Source organism: Rhinopithecus roxellana, chromosome 13 (assembly GCF_007565055.1).
Source record: "Rhinopithecus roxellana isolate Shanxi Qingling chromosome 13, ASM756505v1, whole genome shotgun sequence".
NCBI classification, from domain to species: Eukaryota; Metazoa; Chordata; class Mammalia; order Primates; family Cercopithecidae; genus Rhinopithecus; species Rhinopithecus roxellana.
In genome coordinates, this window is record NC_044561.1 from 67,312,412 (window position 1) to 67,332,806 (window position 20,395).

The 20,395-nt window shown below is 34.9% G+C and overlaps 1 pseudogene across 1 annotated transcript; it reads left to right on the forward strand.

Annotated features, from left to right (window-relative positions):
• The first annotated feature begins 18,867 nt into the window (after window positions 1-18,867).
• On the forward strand, window positions 18,868-19,752 carry LOC104662991 (annotated as a pseudogene). The gene has a single exon (XR_748072.2). The product of XR_748072.2 is annotated as a 60S ribosomal protein L7a pseudogene (transcript).
• Window positions 19,753-20,395: the final 643 nt, after the last annotated feature.

Genomic DNA, 20,395 nt, shown 5'->3' on the forward strand with positions numbered 1-20,395 from the left:
CTGTATGAATGTCTTCTTTTGAGAAATGTCTGTACATATCCTTTGCCCACTTTTTGATGGGGTTGTTTGTTTTTTTCTTGTAAATTTGTTTGAGTTCTTTGTAGGTTCTGGATATTAGCCCTTTGTCAGATGAGTAGATTACAAAAATTTTCTCCCAATCTGTAGGTTGTCTGTTCACTCTGATGGTAGTTTCTTTTGCTGTGCAGAAGCTCTTTAGTTTAATTAGATCCCATTTGTCAATTTTGGCTTTTGGTGCCGTTGCTTTTGGTGTTTTAGACATGAAGTCCTTGCCCATGCCTATGTCCTGAATGGTATTACCTAGGTTTTCTTCTAGGGTTTTTATGGTATTAGGTCTAACATTTAAGTCTCTAATCCATCTTGAATTAATTTTCATATAAGGAGTAAGGAAAGGATCCAGTTTCAGCTTTCTACTTATGGCTAGTCAATTTTCCCAGCACCATTTATTAAATAGGGAATCCTTTCCCTATTTCTTGTTTTTGTCAGGTTTGTCAAAGATCAGATGGCTGTAGATGTGTGGTATTATTTCTGAGGACTCTGTTCTGTTCCATTGGTCTATATCTCTGTTTTGGTACCAGTACCATGCTGTTCTGGTTACTGTAGCTTTGTAGTATAGTTTGAAGTCAGGTCGTGTGATGCCTCCACCAGTTAATTTTTTTATATATTTTTAGTACAGACGGGGTTTCACCGTGTTGGCCAGGATGGTCTCAATCTCCTGACCTTGTGATCCACCCACCTTGACCTCCCAAGGTGCTGGAATTACAGGCATGAACCATCATGCCCCATCTGAAAATTTTAAAATTTATCAATCATCACCACTCTGTTATGATAAGTGCTAAGTGTATGAATAATAACCTGGATAGTAATTTGAGGACAGAACTTGAAAAGGTCATGTTAGTAATGAATAAATCCATTGGCTAGAGAGATCAATGTCAGGTTAAAGGCTTCAGAAGTGTATGTGAATAGTAGTGTCCATAAAATGCAAATGTATGTAGCTTAATGATTTTAGGAAGTTTCCTGTATTCTCTAGACTCAGTGGTTTTTATCTGAAAATGAATACAATTAATGTTCTTGCAAAGGTAATATAAAAGTGCAAAATGAAGTAAAAACAGTAAAAGCACTTTGAAAAATTTTACATACTATATAAGTGAGAAAATTGTTTTGCCATGCAATAGACTACATGCAGGGATATTTTCAGTGGATTCTATTTATACATATACTAGTGCTTTATAACTTCAGAGCACCTACAGGTCTAGTTGTAAAGAGATTTATATGTAGAACTAAAAATAATACCTTGGAGAACAGAAAAGGGAGCTGTCTCAGTTGGCTTGAGATGCTGTACAAAATACCCTAGGGTGGCCTAAAAAACAAACACACACTTCTCACAGTTCTGAAAGCTGTTAAGTCTAAGGTTATAAGCTTTCACCTTGCCTCACCAGGGCTCTCCTCCTGACTTGAAGATGGCCATTTTCTTTTTGTGTCCTCACATGGCAGACAGAGACTCTCTTCTTATAAGGTCACTAATTTCGTTCTGGGGACTTCACCTTCATGATCTCATGTGAACTTAATACCCTCCCAAAGGTCCTACCTCTGAATACCATCACCTTAAAGATTAGGTGATGGAGTTTTTTTGTTTTGTTTTGTTTTGTTTTGTTTTTTGTTTTTTGTTTTTTTTTTTGAGATGGAGTCTTATTCTGTCATCCAGGCTGGAGTGCAGTGGCGTGATCTTGGCTCACTGCAACCTCTGACTCCCAGGTTCAAGTGATTCTCCTGTCTCAGCCTCCCGAGCAGCTGGGGTTACAGGCACGAGCCACCATACCCAGATAATTTTTTTGTAGTTTTAGTAGAGATGGTGTTTCACCATATTGGTCTTGAACTCCTGACTTCAGGTGATCCACCTGCCTGGGCCTCCCAAAGTCCTGGGATTATAGGCATGAGCCCCTGCACCCAGTGGATCATGGAGATTTTTGTTTTGTTTTTATTTTAGTTTTGGTATGAGCATGAGGGGTCAATGTTCAGTCTACCACACCTGATGCCACATTTAAACAGAAAAATTTTGGGAAGACAGAAGCATTCAGTCCATAGTAGCAGACATCAGCATATGTTTTAAAACTTATATAGAGGAAAACTGGTCATACTTGAAGGCTTAATTTAATTCTATCAGCTTTTTCTTTTCTTTTCTTTTTCTTTCTTTCTTTTTTTTTTTTTTTTTTTTTTTTTTTTTTTTTTTTTTTTTTTTTTTTTTTTTTTTGAGACAGAGTCTCGCACTCTAGCCCAGGCTGGAGTGCAGTGGTGCCATCTCAGCTCACTGCAAGCTCCATCTCCCGGGTTCACGCCATTCTCCTGCCTCAGCCTCCCGAGTAGCTGTGACTACCGGTGTCTGCCACCAAACCCGGCTCATTTTTTTGTATTTTTAGTAGAGGCAGGATTTTACCGTGTTAGCCAGGATGGTCTCCATCTCCTTGACCTCGTGATCCGCCCGCCTCGGCCTCCCAAAGTGCTGGGATTACAGGCATGAGCCACCGTGCCCAGTGGCCAATATTCTTATATGATATTGACCCAAAACATGAAGAAATCAGTGAACATTATCTTGCCGTTGTGCAAAATTTTGAGATTTTACACTGAATTGAGGGTCTCTCCTTTGATTTCTCAATCTATATAGAGTTGACCCACATGTATGTGTATGTAAAATTGTATGTGTTTGTTTGTGTGACTGATTCCTCAGCACTATCAAAAATGATGTGGTTCTTCTAACACTCAATAGAACACAGAACTACTGTGGGGTTTCTAGAGCTTAAGTAACATGTTTGCAGTCCAGGTAGTAATTCAATTTGGTAGGTTGGCAACTTGAGATAAGTGCACCAGCCAACAGAGCCCCAGACATCACCCATCCTGTCACTGTATTATTATTGACAGTAACACGGCAGCATGGCGTTTCTTCTCCAAATTACGCCTTTTTAAATTTTAGTTTTCTTATTTCTTTAGAGGAACTGAAATTGCATTATTAACACATGAAAATTGAAACCTTTAATTTTTGACTTTATGATTATGTCAGAAAACATTATATATGCTATTTGGCTTTGAAGTTTTTTTTTTTTTTGAGACAGAGTCCCGCTCTGTCGCCCAGGCTGGAGTGCAGTGGCGCAATCTCGGCTCACTGCAAGCTCCGCCTCCCGGGTTCCCGCCATTCTCCTGCCTCAGCCTCCCGAGTAGCTGGGACTACAGGTGCCCGCCACCATGCCCGGCTAAGATTTTTTGTATTTTTTAGTAGAGACGGGGTTTCACCATTTTCGCCAGGATGGTCTGGATCTCCTGACCTCATGATCCGCCTGCCTCGGCCTCCCAAAGTGCTGGGATTACAGGCGTGAGCCACCACACCCAGTCTGAAGTCTGAAGTGTTTCTAAACATCACAAAAAAAGAAATGTCCAGTGATAATTTAATATATGGTGCTTAGACAGAAAATAAAAGTCATTCACTGGATTACATTTTTCTAAGCAATTTTAGAATACAGTATGGTTATGTATTTTTTCTAATATTTTAAAATACCTGCTTTTACTACAACATTTTTGCAAGAGGCAAGTGTGTATTGGCTCTGTAAAGATTGTAGAAAATTATTTCTGTGTAATTCACTATGGAAATACTAAATCAGCATTACTAGCAGGGGTGCTCCCTCATTGGTGCACAAGAGAGTGGCTAAGTATTGATTTTCTTCCCCAGCAGTGGACCCAACCTTATTTTACCAATATGCCTGAAATTCTCCCTTCTGTTTTCTACTTTGTTCTACTAAGTTCCATAAAACTGTATTCCATCATGTTTGTTAGCTATTACTTCCTTAAAGAATTCTATTAGAAAGGCCGTATAGCTTTAGGGCATGAGCTTTGGCAGTATAAACGTGGTTCAAATTTTAGCTCCATTTCCACTCTTTACTGGTATGTGACTAGCTGAAGTTACTTAAACTCTCTGAACTTCAACTGCCTCATTTGTGAAATGGGAGTAATCAAAATTTACTCATAGGACTTTGTTAGGATAATAAAAGAAAAATGAAAAGGGTGCTACCCATTGCCTGCCACACGGTAATTATATAATCTAACAAATGTTGTCTTCGTTGTTACTCTAATTATGACTACCATAAAATTAGTAGTTTTGCATCATATAAAACTCTAGAATCTACAATTAGTTGTGCGAATATTCTACTTCAGACTAGTAGTAAATATACAGAAAATTTGTTTTTCAGTTTAGCAATTCAAATGTTAAAAATAATATAAAAACCAGAAAAGAAAAATTTACATTTGCAATTTCAATTATGTTCCAAAAACAATAGCTATATATGTTTATCTCTGTGGAATTAATTGTGTATATTTGTACATTTCAAATTCATGTACTCCTGTAAAATATTTTGTCCAAGGAAAATGTTGGTCTGCAACAGGCACAATGTCTATTCAGCATCATCTATAGTCCAGTCTCTTCTATGCTGTAAATGGATCATAGCAAGCAGACAGATGACAGTAGTAGATAAATTATAAGTTTCAGTATGTAGTTTCTCTTACATCTCTGGAAGAGCTGCTATATAAAAGTATAATAATTTCACTACCACCTAACTAAATATGTTTGCTCTTATATTTAGAGCACTCACAAATGAAAATGTCTTGAACCTGACCACATGGATACAATAAATTCAAGTAAAATATTCTATATTAGAATATATAATATGTAAATCACTTTAACCTTTCAAGAATTCAAACAATATTGTTTTATAAAAAGTATTATCTCTTGCTTATAGGAGAGGTATTTTCATCATAAATACTAAATTAGTATATAGATATTATAGAATTATTTCATCAATGTACAATAAAGTGTATTCAAGTTTGAGTTCTCAAAAGACTTTTCAATTGCAATACATCATTGTGAATCCAGTCTTGCTTGGCCAGAAATATCAGTACTGTAATTAAAACATACATTTTAGTTAAATGGATATCTGAGGCTTTGAGAGAGAATATGTCTCAAAGTTAAATAAGGAGATTTAATTATTTTTAAAAGGCAATAATAAATTACCCACAGCTGTAGCTTATTCATGTGTATGAATGTGCATTGTTTTTTGAAATCTGTATGAAAAATGGTTTCATGAATATGCTTTAGGAAATTAGACATTTTAGTTGATGTATAATATTCTAAGAATATTATAAAGTGATTATAAATCTGTAAATCAATGGAAACATTTACGTTATTTTGTCCAATAGAATAAATATTAAAACTTTGTAGGTCTTAATCAGATAATATTCAATATAATAATGAAATTCAGCAGTTCAGCAATTCAGACTCTATTGCAATGTATGAAGTATTCAAAAGAGAAGAAAACTCCCAAATTAGTTGTATTTTAGTTTTGTATTTTCGTGTTTATATGGAATATGGGGGCTTAAAATTTTCTTGAATTTAGAATAATTCAAATGGTCAATTTTTGAAGACTTAAATCAGAACTCTATAAAATTATATTGCTTTCATCATCCTTGATCTCTGGCTCAACTGAGTAGTTAAAAGCATTACCTTGCAGCCAGGCGTGGTGGCTCACACCTGTAATCCCAGCACTTTGGGAGGCCAGATGGGTGGATCACGAGGTCAGGAGATCGAAACCATCCTGGCTAACACAGTGAAACCCCATCTCTACTAAAAATACAAAAAAAAAAAAAATTAGGCGGCCGTGGTGGCGGGCGCCTGTACTCCCAGCTACTCAGGAGGCTGAGGCAGGAGAATGGCATGAACCCGAGAGGTGGAGCTTGCAGTGAGCTGAGATTGCACCACTGCACTCCAGCCTGGGCGACAGAGCGAGACTCTTTCTCAAAAAAAAAAAGAAAAGAAAAGAAAAGCATCACCTTGCAAATGGATGCAGCACATACCTTAGTTAATCTTTATATATTTACTGTCTACAGGAATAGCACATCCTAACTTCTCCACAAAAGTGGAGTGTATGTGATAGTAGGACTGGGGGTGGGGAGGAAAAAATGTTTATAAGAACACACTGAAATTTCATTTTGCTAGATGATTTCCATCTGATGAAAGATTTCTACAAGAAATAGCATACCTAAAAAAATTATTTTGGAAGCCAACGTTAGTAGTTTAATTTGTATGTATTTCATTTCATTCACATAAAAGACCTTTTAATGCTTCTGAGTTTGACCTTGTAATCAAAACTCTTACCATATAGAAAATGCTGTAGATTGGATGCAGAATAAGCACAAACAAATATACTAAAGACTTACATAAAATGAAGTTATTTGAAAAAAAGATTAATACGCCTGGAGGAAAAGGGCTCTATTTCATATGTGATAGAAACTTACATATGAACTTATTTCATATGTAAGTTCTGCTTATGGGAAATAAAATTGCTGGTATATTGCTATATGGTTCCTTAAAATTAATTGCACCTGTTACCAATTATTTGTCAAGTTTCACAAGTGTCAACATATAAAGAATACGGTTACAAAATGTTAGAGATTCCAACAAATTTGAGTTGCAGCACAAAGGACCTAGAAACATGATTTTGAATATGAAATACTGTCTTACACTAAATTAGATGCTTACTGTAATTTAAATTTGTTCTGTTTCTCCCCAGTGACCTAAACTTAGCTCTTTTGCTACACATTTCTACGTTGTTTATAGAAAAGTCATCCTTTTTTTTGTTATTTTTAATTGTTATCCTGTCTGAATATAGTGTCTGAAGTGAAGAAAAGACCATTTTCATGTTTGTTTGTTTGTTTTTTGAGACGGGGTCTCACTCTAGCTCAGGCTGGAGTATAGTGGCATGATCTCGGCTCACTGCAACCTCTGTCTCCCAGGGCTCAAACAATCCTTCTACCTCAGCCTTGTGAGTAGCTGGGACTACAGGTGCTTGCCACCATGCCCAGCTAATTTTTTTTTTTTTTTTTTTTTTTTGATAGAGACAGGGTTTCACCATGTTGCCCGTGTTGGTCTCAAACTCTTGAACTCAAGTGATCTGTCTACCTCGGCCTCCCAAAGTGCTGGTAGTACAGGCACGAACCACCACGTGCAGCCTCATTTTCACACTTTAAATATTCAACAATAAAAACATAATATTAACTTTCTTTTATTTAGATTTGCCGTACTGACTTAAATGGAGATATAGATACAAAAGAAACATGGCCAAGCAAGTGACTCATGCTAGTAATCCCAGCAATTTGGGAGGCCAAGGCAGGAGGATCTCTTGAGCCCAGGAGTTGGAGACTAGCCTGGGCTGCATGGTGAGAATTTGTCTCTCCAAAACACTGAAGGGGAAAAAAAAAAAAAAAAAAAAAAAAAAAAAAAAACAAAAAAAACCCTGCACAGATTTGATGAAAAAAGGGGTTTCTTAAGCAGAAAAGAAAATAAATTACCTTCCCTCAATTACAGAAGTAGGATTTCGGAACTATATATTTAGGAACTGCTACTTGCTGATATTTCTCGCAGGAGTAAGACAATGTTCAAAATCTGGGAAAGTCAAATGTAGTTAGCAGCTTGTAATAGTGACTAAACTTTCATACAATTCCGAGTGCAAAGGCAGAAAGGGCTTTAGATTTTATGTCAGTACATTAAGGTATAGAGTGAGTATAATCTCTAACATTTATTCATTTAAATTTAACCCTTTTAACACACACACACACGCACACACACACACACAATTCAGTAAACACATACTAGAAAATTAGAAATAGAAAGTTGGATAAGAAAAAATAATAAACTATATATTATCAATAAATGTGAGAAACATTAAAAGTGTATGATCAAGTATGTGGGTTATTGGATAAGGACGGGTCCGGCTGAGGCTCCTGTTTTGCAGTTTGAGTGAGTGGAAAACAGTGAAATCTCTATTACGATTATTAGACCAAGGTAATGGAAAAATATCTGCAGACTGAGTACAATTAAGACATTTTACCTCTTTCAGCTCTCGCAAGATATTCCAGTGATCGTAGGAAGCAATAGATGCAATCCTTTGCCTATGTTCAGTATTAATAAAATGACAAGATTTTTGTTCATCAAATGTTGGGGCTTGCAGGCTGAATTTTGCATTAGGAAGAGTATTGAGAGGAAGACAAAGGGACATTCTTTTCATTTTTCAAAAATAAGAAAAAATGACGAAGGCTGAGAAATCTTGAACCAAGTTCTTCTACTCCACTAAACTGTCCCCAGTTATAGACTTCTTTGAATTAGAATATTTCAGTGAATATAGAAGTAAAATATGTGATTTTCTCCAGGCACAATATTTGTTCCAGAGAATAGAGTTGGGCTAGAAAGATATAAATCAACTTGGTTGTCTGTGAAATACATTTCTGCATAAATTATCACCAGCTAAAAGCTTAGCCATAATTTGTCACAATTCCATGTAGAGGAATTCAGAATTGCCTTGATTATTTGTATATAGTTTTATATATAATTATGCCATATTTGTCACAACTAAGAAATCAGAATTGATACATTAAACTAAACATGATGCTATATTCAAATTTTCCTAGCTTTTCCAACAATATTTTTTCGTGTCCCATTATTCCTTCCAGGATATCACATTACATTTATTTTTCATGTCCCCTTTGTCTCCTGTGGTCTCTGATAGTTCCTCTGTGTTTTCTTTCTTCTTGTTAACTACCTTGACAAGTTTTGAAGAGTAATGGACAGATGTGTTGTTCCTTACCTTGGACTTAACTGATGGCTTTCTCATTTTCAGACAAGAGTTATGGATTTGGAGGGAAGAATACCATGGCGATCAGTGTCCTTCTTCCCACGTCTATCAACAGGTATGTGGGATCAACATGATGTTATTAGTGATGTCAGCCTTGAACATTTGGTTTAGATAGTGTCTGCCAGATTTTTTTTATCCTTTCTACATCATATTTTTTATATTTTATATTTTATATATTTATATTTTTTAATATATATAATACATATTTATATTTATATTTTATATATAAATATTAAAAAGTTATATTTTATATATTTACATATATATATATATATATAAAGTTATATTTTATCCTTTCCACATCATATTTTTTGGTACGAAAGTCATTATGTCCTGCTAACATTCAAGGGTGAAAATTTAGCCCCACTTCCTTGAGTGGGAGTATCTATCTATCTATCTATCCATCCATCCATCCATCCATCCATCCATCTATCATCTATTTATTTGTCTATCATCTATCTATCTACCTATCTATCTTAGTTTTATCAGGCTGTCATAATGAAATACCACAGACTGTGTGTCTTAACCCACAGAAATTAGTGTTATCACAGTTCTGGAGGCTGGGAGTACCAGATCAAGGTGCATGCAGGTTCGGTCTTCCCTGAGGCCTCCCTTCCTGGACTGCAGATGCCTGCCCTCTGGCTGTCTCTTCTGAGGGTTGTCCCTCTGTGTGCAAGCAAGTCATTATTTCTCTCTCTCTCTCTCTCTCTCTCTCTCTCTCTCTCTCTCTCTCTCTCTCTCTCTCTGTTCTAATCTCTTCTTTTTAAAAGGATACTAGCCAGATTGAATTAGAGCACACCTTAATGGCCTCGTTTTGACTTAATCACCTTTGTAGAAAGAAGCTGTATCTCAAAATACAGTCACATCTGAGGTAATGGGATTACGGCTTCAGCACACGAATTTTTGGAAATCGCAATACAGTCCATAATATTATCTTTCAATTAGTTGTAATTCTTCTGTAAGAAAGAGTTTCTCCTTCTCCTCTACTTACTCACCAATTATTTACATTAGCATGGACTCGATTATTTTACACTTTGGGTTATAGTTCAATGCTACATTATTTATCTTGATCACATTTTTTTCCAGCTTCAGATGTCAGGAGTGTGTTCACACTGGCCCTGGGGTTCCCTTGACAAGCCTGCATCCTTTACAAAAAAATGTGTTGAGCACTTCTTTACTTTCTGATACTTGAATTGGTGATTTCTTCATATCAACTTGTGCTACTCCAAATACTGAACAATGAAAGAAGTAATGCATGTTAATTATATACATGTTTTGTTGACCAATGCCAGTCACATTCCTTCAAGGAAGGAATATGATGGAAGGCTAAGCATTCTATTTTTGTTGGTTTTTCTTCTGGTTATTTTTTAATATTTATAACTTCTTTAAGGGAACAATGTTCTTTCTTTTTAAACAGCATTTTTAATGATTTTTCCAAATGGTCTTTCACATAATAATTATTTAATTATTTACCTTTTAAAAACTTAATTTTAGTTTTTACTATCTTTACCAAGGTTTTGGGGCAGTTGTTTGCAAGTAAAACAAGAGTTGCGAATAGCTTTAGATAATGGTTTTGAAAACATGTCTAGAATATATGAATCAATTGCTAACTCACAGCAAAGATTATAGTTCTCAATAATAATATCATAAAAATTAAGATAAAGGATGAATTATTTTTATAGTTCCATGAACTAAATTTATACTGGAATGATAGGAGAGATACATTATTAGTGACTTTGCCATGAACATAGTTTTAGCATGAAGATGTTAATAGGAATTATGTAGAGGAAAAGAAGGCTTTGTGGTCAAATAAGTGGGAAATTCTAGGTAAAATGAAGTAAGCAAGTTTATTTACTGCTGGATTTCTCAAGACTTCCATTAAACTAAGTGTGTTCTATGCATTTTATGAAAAAAAATTTGTATACAATATTTGTCAAAGTATTTGAATGTATGGTTAGTCTTCATCCAGGAAAAGCAGAACCAAAAACAAAGGTTTATAATATAGGGGGTATATTTTGTAGATCATCCCAGAGAACAGGAACTGGGAACAGAGAATGGAAAAAAAAAAAAAAAAAAAAAAATACAAGGCTTAGTTATCAAGTTGGTAACTACTATGGTTGGCTAATGTTGATCTCACCTGTGACCTTTTAAGAAATATTATTAAATGTATCTTAGAACTGACTGCTAGCAGCATGAAACAAGGAAGATTTTTCCATCAATATCTATTCCTATTAGATAAATGATGACTGTATCAGGGGTAACTCTTTTGAACAGCTGGGTTCATATATTTGGATGTCAGAGTGCTTCCTAAGAGCAGTGTCTATTTGTTATGTCAGATAAGTCCTTGGGTGAAAAATAGATGTAGAAGGTCTAGGTCTAAGTGAAAATTGATAAGGTGCACCAGCGTAAAAATAGTTAAAGCCTATTCGGAATTGGTTGCTGAATTGTAAGCTAAACATGATCAGATAAAAGTTAGAACACAGGGAATTGATACATTGAAGGACATGTTCCCTGTGCAAACCAGCACCCTGTAGAATGAAGGTCACCACTTTTGGAAAATCTAATTTCAATAATCTTAGTAAAGTATATATTCTTTGGAGAAAGCTGTAGGGGAATATGCTTTGAGAGTCAACTTAATTTTCTCGTGATGGTTAAATTTATTTAAGTAAATCTTATCATTAACTCACCATGTAAGTAGAAACACTGATAAAACATAATACAAATATTGTTTATAATAATCATAACTTTAAAAAATATTATTAAGGACAGTATATTGAATACCTTCATCTTTACTCAGATTGAGAAATATTTCTTCATATATTTAAATGTGATACAAATAATAAATGATCAAGATGAGTTAATGAAGCAAATAAGTCTTACAGAAATATATAATAAACCTCAGTAATGATGAATCTTCATAGAATTTGCAAGAATAAAAATATATAAATAAACTTCTAATTTGGCCTCTGGATGCAGTGAATTGTCATAAATTATAATAGAGTCATTGCATTATAAAATGACAAAACATAAGTTCTTTAAATGTATGTGTACATACATATGTATATATGTTTATATGTAAATACATGTAAATACAAACACATTCATTTCTTAGAAATAAACTTCTTTGTTACAAGCAAATTTTATAGTAAGTTTTTGTTTACTTATTGAGAATACATTCATGATATATAATGGGAGTATTATTACTTTCATAGGCCTTATATCTGCACCTCCATTAAAAGCAAAACTACAAAAAGCCATTTAACAGTGCAAGTTATTGTTCACAATGATAAACATCTATAGAGCAATTAGACTATCAAGGAGGTTACTTCAAAAATATAACAAAAGACACATCAAAAAGGAAAAGCAATTTAGAAATGAAAGGGAACGAAAAGCTAAAATATTGAGTTCTAATTCCCTAGAATATGCAGGGGTTTGTGCTTTTATGTTTTTTGTGACCCTCATAATCGAATCTGAATTTATAAAGTTGATAGTAGAAAAAAAGTCATAATGATATCTCTCATACATTTGATTACAAGTGAATTTTCTTATTTTTCCAAATGATATTTTCTCAATCCATTTAATTGACATACTGCTTTCAAAATGATAGAATCTGGTTTACAGTCTATGTAAAATAGCATATGAACACCATGAACTGATTATGTAGCCTTGAGAACTTCATCCATATGTTCAATTCCCTCTCCTATCAATGAACAGTAACAAGAATTACCATTGTAGGGAACGATGGAATTTTCAAATGGAGAGTATTATGTCAGATAAAGATGCCGCTACCTTAACTGTCAGAAGAATGCTGTTCAAATGCCTTCTTGTGCAGATAGTAATAGAGGATTTTTTTAAATCAAGTATGTCTTTGTCTTCTGTATTCTCTGTTCATGAGCTGTAGCTAAGAGCTATTCATTTCAGTTAAACCCCAACATCAAATATATATTTTACTTTGATCTAAGAACAAATATACTATTTGATCACAGGCTTATTTCAATGCTGTTTCATTCCATGTCCACACTTAACTATCTATGGAGCCAAATCCAACTATATATACATCAAAAATATAGAATCTAAAATTCAAATAAAAATGTTTCAAAGTATTCTTCAGTTTGATGGTTAATTTTGTGTGTCGCCTATGCTAAGGTATGAGACCCAGTTACTGGTCATCACCAGCGTAGCTGTTGCTAATGAAGGTATTTCTTAGATGTACTTAACATTTACACAAATAGACTTTTAGTAAAGCAGATTATCCTCCATAATATGAGTGGGTCTCTTATAATCAGTTGAAGGCCTTACAAGAAAAGATTGAGATCTCCCAAAGAGGAAATAAATCTTTCTTCAAATTGCCTTTAGACTCAAGACTGCAATATCAAAATATCAACTATTTCCAGAATTTCCAGCTTCCAGCCTGCTCTGCAAATTCTGAAATTGCAATACCCCACAACCACATAACCACATGACTCAGTTTCTCAAACTCTCTCTCTCTATCTTTCTTTCTCTCTATATATAGATCTCTCTCTATATATATATATCTATAGCAACTTTATATAGACCTATAGCTACCTCTCTATAGATATATATCTATCTTTGTATATACATCTGTATATAAAATACATATAGACCTATATCAACTTTTTGTAGATCTAGATCTATCTCTTTCTACATATTATATATAACATCTTAATATATAATCTTATAACCTCATAATAATATATAATACATATATTATGAGATTATAAGATATATAATATATAATATTAATGAATATATAACTGCATACATTATATATTAATATGTAATATATAATAGAGAGAGAAGAGATTATATATACAATCATCATATCCTATTGGTTCTAATTCTTTGGAGAACCCTGGTTAATACACTTACCATGTTCATTTTAAAAAGTATAAGGTAAGCTGTCATTTACTTTCAATATCAAGTACTGTCAATATATTTAATTATATCAGTTTATTACTGTACTTGCTAGGACTTCCAGTACAATATTGAATAGGATGCATGAGATCATATAAACCTGCCTAGTTTAGGGTCATAGGGGATGTTGTGAATTAAATTTTGCTGCTCAAAAATGTATTTTGAAACCCTAACCCTGAGTACCTATGACTCTGACTTTAATTGGAAATAGGGTTTGTGCAAATGGAATTTAACATGTCATAATGGCTTCAGATGGGTAATAAATCCAGTGACTGGTGTCTGTATAAGAAGAGAGATTTAGAAACAGACAAACAGGGAGAAGAGAGCCATATGAAGATGGAGGTGGAGGCTGGAGTTAAGCTGCCACAAGCAAAGCAATGCAGAGGGTCAACAAACATGGAAAGAGACAAGAAATAATTATTCCTGAGGTCCATCAGAGGAGATAGCTCCTTCTGCCATTTTGATTTTGGACTTCTAACTTTCAGAACTGTGAGAAAACAAATTTCTTTTCTTTTATGTCGTTCAGTTTTTGATGGTTTGCTAAGGTTGCCCTAGGAAGTAAATATGGGAGAAAACTGTGAGTATTTCACAATGAAGCAAGATGTTAACTGTAGTTTTTTGTAGATGTCCTTATTAGAATGAGGAAAGATGCTTTTAATATTCATAATTTGGTGAGAGTATTTTTTTTTAATTATGACCTGATGTTGAAATTATCAAGAGTTCTTTCTGCATCTATTGACAGTCATTGCTCAATTCACTAATTTTTAGAATTGTTTCAGCTATGTTTATGAAGTATATTATTCTGTCGAGTTTTTTTATTGATTGATTTTTGTAATGTCTGTGTCTGGTTTTGTTTCAAGCGTAATATAGGTCTTATAAAGAAACTGGAAAACGGTCAAAAATGATTTATTTTCTGATTGAGTTTGTGTAGAAGTAATACTTATTTTTTGAATGATAGAATTAACCATCCGGATCTGTTTCATTTTTGGTTGTTTCTTTGTTTATTTGTTTGCAGGGTGGTTTTAAATGCAAATACAATGCTTTTATTCTACGTTAGACTATTTAATTTATCTAATACGTCTTTGGTGAATGTTGGTAGAGTGCATTTTATTTATGGTTAAGTCACTTCATGTAACTTGTTAAATTTATGTCAATAATGTTGTTTGTAGAATTTCCTAATTATAATTTAATGTCTGTGGCATCAATAATGTTGATAATTTCTGGCTTCGCCCTTTTTTTTTTCCTTAGAAAATGTAATTAAAGCTTTATAAATTTATTAATTTTCTTTAAAGATTCAGTATTCACTTCACTTATTTCCATATTGTTTTATTTTCACCCACTTACTTATGCTTTTATTTTCTTATTTCTTTCTATTTGATTGCTCTATATTAACTTTGCTCTGATTGGTTAGTGTCTTAGGGTGATAACGAATTATAAACATGAGTTCTTCTTTTCTAATATATATGTATTTAATGTTACATTTTTCTCTAAGTTATATCTCACAAATATGGATATGCTGTATTTTTATATTCCTTATAGTCAAAATATTTTCTAATTTCCCTTTAGAATTTCTTCTAAGGTAATTTTAAGAAAGTACCTTAATATTTGAGGATTTTCTAGTTATCCTTTTTTTTATCAGTTTTTAAATTTTATTCCCTTTGGTCAAAGAACATACTTTGAATAATTTCAATTCTGTTAATTAACCTTAAATTAATGAGATATGATTGTTATACACAATAGTGTCTACCTTGGTAATGTCTAAGCACACTTGAAGAGAATTTCTATTCTGCTGTTTCTCAATAGATTGTGATAAAAATGACAAATAAGATAACTGATAATGTTCAGATGTTCTATATATTTGATTTTTTTTAAATCTACTTACTCGTCCAATTACAGAGGAGTGCATTAAGGTGTCTAAGTATAATGGCAGTTTTCAGCCTTTCAATATTAGCAATATTTCTTCGTGTATTTTGGACCCCAATTATAAGGTGCCTGTAAACTTAAGATGAATGAATTAATCCTTAATAAATGAATCCTTTTGTCATTATAAAACATCCTATTTTATCCTGAGTAATTTTTCTTGTTTGGTGTGTATTAATCAGTATTTTATTAGTCATTGATTTCCAGAGAAACCAAAACAATAGGAGATTTTGTAGAGAGACACACACACACACAGACACACACATCTATATGTGATTTATTATATAGAACTGCATCACATAATTACAGAGGCTATAAGGTCCCACAAAGTCCTGGGACGCCAGCGAGTCAGGAAATTCAGTGGTATAGTCCTAGTGTGAATCCGAACACCAGAGAACCAGGGGAGTTGATGGTCTGTGATAGTCTGAGCCAAAGGTAGAAGAAAAGTGAAGCTCTAGCCCAATCAGTCAGGCAAACAGCAAATCCTTCTTTCCTCTGCCTTTTTATTTTATTCAGATCCTCAATAGATTAGGTGATGCCCACCCACACTAGGAAGGACCATCTGTTTTACGGAAACTGATTCAAATTTTAACTTCTATTGGAAATAGCCTCACAAACTCGGCAAAATAATATTTAACCAGCCCTTGAGCACTCCATATTTAATCAAATATGGAGTATTTGATTAAAATTAACCATATCTGCTTTTCTTGATAATAATGTAGTCACTGAAGCATATTAATGTCATTGCTAGTGTTTGCATGATGTATTGTTTACCTTTTAATTTTTGAATAAATTTCATTTTTTAGAACACGTTTAGATATACAGAAAAATTGAGACGGTGAAACCTATTTTGCAAAAATTATAACAGAAAATTATGACAGCGAAAAAGATCTGATCTAACCAACCTCCATCTTGCCTTTAAACTCCAAACTGCCTTCCTTAATTATTCCTGGGCTTGGGCCAAGCTAACTTTGGGAGACATTTAGTTTATAGTTTAAATGATAATAACCCTTCTCCCAAACTAAACTACCTTTGTACAGCTAGTGAAAGACCACCAGGTTACTTAGTTTTTACCTAATGTCTTCTGTTTAATGTCCTGCCCAGAAAATCACATAATATTTGTTTGTCAAGTCTCTTTGGGCTCCTCATGTCTGTGACAATTTCTCAGCCTTTCTTTGTTTTTGATGACCTTGGCAGTTTTGAAGAGTACTAGTCAAGCATTTTTATAGGATATTTTTGAACTTTTTAATCTTGTCTCTGCTGTTTTCTTTGGGTTTTGCTAAAAACCCCTTTATAAAGAGAGTCTAAACACTGCAGCTCTTTCAGCTATAATGCACTGGTCTTAAATAAGAGATTCATTAATATAGTATGAACAATCAAAGAGGGGAAGTAGGTGATAATCTTATGATTAAATCAGTCTTCTCATAGGATTGCATCCCTATGACTATGACCTTCACATTGTTTCTTACAAGATCCCACTCAGATGAGAAAGGAAAGTTCAAAGTGGCTGGACTGGGGTCGTTTTTTTCCTTCCTCTGTGAGATAAATCTCCAGGAAATTCTTCTTTACTGGAGAGTATGTCTTTCATGAGGATAGCACACTGAGTCTATTTCAAAATTGTTACCATTCCCCTCTCTCTGTTAAAGACAAGAGGTGATTTATCTTGGCTCTTCACCTTGAGAAGCTGGTGCAGTTCAGGGTGGTAAAACCTAAGGCTGTGACTCTGATTAGTTGCTAACTCTCAAATTAGTCAGCACTCAGCCTCAGCAATTTATGAAAATTAGCGTTTAAATGTTGCTACAAGTTTATGGTTTTAGCCAGCGGGAGGTAATAGGTTCCAGGTAAGCTGATCTCAATAGTGATTCTCTGAATTTGGATGTGGCTCTTTACTCTTTTGCCTCCGTTTGCTGATGGGGCCAAGAAAAATTGTTGATTTTCAGGCTGGTGAGTTTTTTATCTAGATGTAAGACAGGCGGGACTACTCCTGTAGCTCTTTACGTTTCCAAGCTGAAATGAGAAGTCTTATCCCTTCTTTTAATCTATTTACGTCATAATGTTTAAAGTGGATTTGTTATACACCATAGCTAATTAAATCTTATATTTTGTCTAATCTACCTATCTCTCTTTTAATGGATGAGTTGAGACCATTTATATTTAATATAATCATTGATATAATTGAATTTAGTTCTTACCCTTTATTATCAGTTTCTGTTTCTCCTTTCTGATTTTCATTTCTCTATTTTCCCTCTTCTATACTGTTTCTGCTTATTTAAATATTTTCAAATTACATTTTGATTTACTTATTGGCTTTTGACCATATATTGTTGAATAAAATTTCAATGGTTGCTTCTGGTATTGAAATATACATACTAAAATTTATATAATCCACTTAGAATTAATATATTACCTTTTCAGATAAAATTTAAAACCCTATAATTCTGTCATTTTTCTCTTCTTAGCAATGCTATTTTTAAAAAACTACTACTTCCATTTGTTTCACCGAAAACCATTTTGATAGGTATGTTTACTTCAGTAATTAGCCATTAACTAGTCAGTAATTCAAGCTTTTCTCTCTCTTGAATATAAATTATCTTTATTTTTAAGAATTACTGTGTATATGGGATGGATGACAATTGTGTTTAACTTTTTCTTCCTGTTTGTAAGTATCTTGAGGTTATGAGCCATGGCATTGTTGACAAAAGGAGTCAAACTCTGTAAAATATTTGAAGAGGCTTATTCTGAGCCAAATGTGAGCGACCATTGCCCATGACACAGCCCTTAGGGGGTCCCGAGAACATGTGCCCAAGGTGGTTGGGGCACAGCTTGGTTTTATACATTTTAGAAAAGTGTGAGACATCAATCAAATACATTTAAGAAATACATTGCTTTGGTCCAGAAAGGGGGAACAACTCAATGCGGGGTGGGGGGACTTCCAGGTTACAGGTGAATTTAAACATTTTCTGGTTGACAATTGGTTGAGTTTATCTAATGACCTGGGAGAGATAGAAAGGGAGTGTTTAGGTTAAGATAAAGATTGTGGAGACCAAAGTTCTTTTGAAGTCTTATAATGGCTGCCCTTAGAGACAATAGGAGACAAATGTTTCCAATTCAGATATTAGTTAATCTCTTTAGGATTGGGAGGGTCTGGAAGAAAAAGATCTAGGTATGTTAATAAAGATTCTTTACAGATGCAAAATCCCCCCCACCCCACCCCCCATTCCCCCGCAAAGAACAGCTTTGCAGGATCATTTAGAAATATGGCAAAGAGCTTTCTCCTCCCGCCGCCCAAGATGCTGAAAGGAAAGAAGGCCAAGGGAAAGAAGGTGGCTCCGGCCCCTGCTGTCGTGAAAAAGCAGGAGGCCAAGAAAGTGGTGAATCCCCTGTTTGAGAAAAGACCTAAGAATTTTGGCATTGGACAGGACATCCAGCCCAAAAGAGACCTCACCCTCTTTGTGAAATGGCCCCGCTATATCAGGTTGCAGCGGCAGAGAGCCATCCTCTATAAGCGGCTGAAAGTGCCTCCTGCTATTAACCAGTTCACCCAGGCCCTGGACCGCCAAACAGCTACTCAGCTGCTTAAGCTGGCCCACAAGTACAGACCAGAGACAAAGCAAGAGAAGAAGCAGAGGCTGTTGGCCCGGGCCGAGAAGAAAGCTGCTGGCAAAGGGGATGTCCCCACTAAGAGACCACCTGTCCTTCGAGCAGGAGTTAACACCGTCACCACCTTGGTGGAGAACAAGAAAGCTCAGCTGGTGGTGATTGCACACGACGTGGATCCCATCGAGCTGGTTGTCTTCTTGCCTGCCCTGTGTCGTAAAATGGGGGTCCCTTACTGCATTATCAAGGGGAAGGCCAGACTGGGTCGTCTAGTCCACAGGAAGACCTGCACCACTGTCGCCTTCACACAGGTGAACTCGGAAGACAAAGGCGCTTTGGCTAAGCTGGTGGAAGCTATCAGGACCAATTACAACGACAGATACGATGAGATCCGCCGTCACTGGGGCGGCAATGTCCTGGGTCCCAAGTCTGTGGCTCGTATCGCCAAGCTCGAAAAGGCAAAGGCTAAAGAACTTGCCACTAAGCTGGGTTAAATGTACACTGTTGAGTTTTCTGTACATAAAAATAATTAAAATACAAATTTTCCTTCAAAAAAAAAAAAAAAAAAAGAAAGAAATATGGCAAAGAAACATGTTTTGGAGTAAAATCTTTTTATTTTCTTCTTTGTCTTATAATGTTATGCCAGAGTCAGGTTGGAAAGTAAATCATGATATATATGGTTAAATAAAACCCTGATAAGATTTTATGATTTGTAGGGCCTGACTCCCCAGACCCTTTAGATAGGAATTTGGGCAAGATAAAAAAAATCAAGAGTTTAGTCCTCAGCATACTATATGTTTAATCTTTTTGGTTTGTAGAAATTAGTACAGCAAGAATAAACTGAAAATGATGGGCCTAATACTTGGAAGATAAGAGACGCTAGGCTACTGTAAGGGATAATTGGAAGGACAGCCGAGAAAGGAATGAGGTCAGTAGACCCAAATTCAGGCAAACTGATTTATTGTCAGGCCTGCCAGGCTGCCTCCCAACAAAAGCAGAGGATGCAGCCCCGCTTACAGACTACAGCAGGGCTTTATAGGGTGACGACTGGGCCAGGGTGGAGGAGCTGAGTTGGGTGTGCAGAAGGGCTGAGTTGGGGTGGGGGAGCCAAGTTGGGGATACAGGTGTCTTGACCGCATCCCAGATATGTTTTTTGCCAGCTTTGTTATGCAAGGTGAACAGATATGTTAACCACATCC